At 50.0% G+C, this 1,101-nt stretch overlaps 1 annotated feature.

Annotated features, from left to right (window-relative positions):
* Positions 1 to 130: 130 nt before the first annotated feature.
* Positions 131 to 177: a microsatellite.
* Between the last annotated feature and the right edge of the window lie 924 nt (positions 178 to 1,101).

Genomic DNA, 1,101 nt, shown 5'->3' with positions numbered 1-1,101 from the left:
ACACGACACGCAGCGGCTTCTTTAATTCTTTTTGTTTGAGAGAAAAAAAGTAGGTGGAGAACGGAATGTGTTTTGTTTCTTTCTTCTTGGGAGATCTGTGGGCCATTTGTGCATAGTGGAGGACGTTTTTTTTCTTTTCTTTTCTTTCCATCTTTATTATTATTTAACTCATTTCATCATGTTTTTTTTCGTGGCGTGCCGCTGCTTGGACGGCGGCGCCATCACGAGCTCCGTCAGTCTTCTTCCTTCGTACTGTCCTGCAGGGCTGCCGTGCGCCTGGGCGTGCTCGCATGCCTTTTTGTTTTTTCCCCTTTCAGTTGCGTACTACCTGCAGGCAGACACAAACAGGACCACTCGATACATTGCAGTGCAGGTGGATGCCCCTTTTGTAGTCGGTGACTGCCGTGTTCTTCCATGGCGTTGTGTCTTGTGTATGGAAGGTCGAATGCAGCTTATGCGTGGACGGGCAGCGTTGTCACCGTGAGTAGGTTTATTGAGGTGGGTCTCCGCGTAGTGGGGTAATTTGCCACCACAGTTATTGGTTCACCGGCACTCTTTCTGGTGTTGTATCTGCCGTGGAAATTGAGGTAGACCAGGAAAACGGCCGTGCCAAGTCAGCGCATTTCGGGCCCCAAGGAAACAGTGAACATTGACGCTGGCTGCCGGACATCAGTTTTGCCGCTGCGCCGTGGGGCGTATGGTTCCGTGGTGCAGCGCCTGCTCTGCATGCAGGAGTCCCAGGGTTCAAGGCCCCATTCGTTCACGCCTTTTTGCGCGTGTGTCTGCTTTGCGGTGCGGGGATGTATTGGTGGATTACGTGCAGGATGAACGGTGAATATTAACAAGGCGCGTGCCTCGCCGCTTGTGTTTGAGTTTCCCCTTTTGCAGGGACGTGGTCAAGTTCCAGCTACGCCCTGCTCTGTGCGCAGCAAAACTGTCTTTTTTTTTGTTTTGCACTGACCGTTCATTTACGTTCTGGTGATTTAATTTACGTGCATGCCAGAGGAAACAAAAATAAAAAAAGCGATAATGGGACTTTTGAGATATAATTGTTTGAGGGTTTTAAGTGGCGTTTCATGCCTCACCCGGTGGAGATGTTTG

This window comes from Trypanosoma rangeli (assembly GCF_003719475.1).
Source record: "Trypanosoma rangeli strain AM80 chromosome Unknown Tra_15.4_contig_00646, whole genome shotgun sequence".
Classification (NCBI taxonomy): domain Eukaryota; phylum Euglenozoa; class Kinetoplastea; order Trypanosomatida; family Trypanosomatidae; genus Trypanosoma; species Trypanosoma rangeli.
Note: the sequence above shows the minus strand (reverse complement) of the source record. Positions and strands in the feature narration are given on the sequence as shown.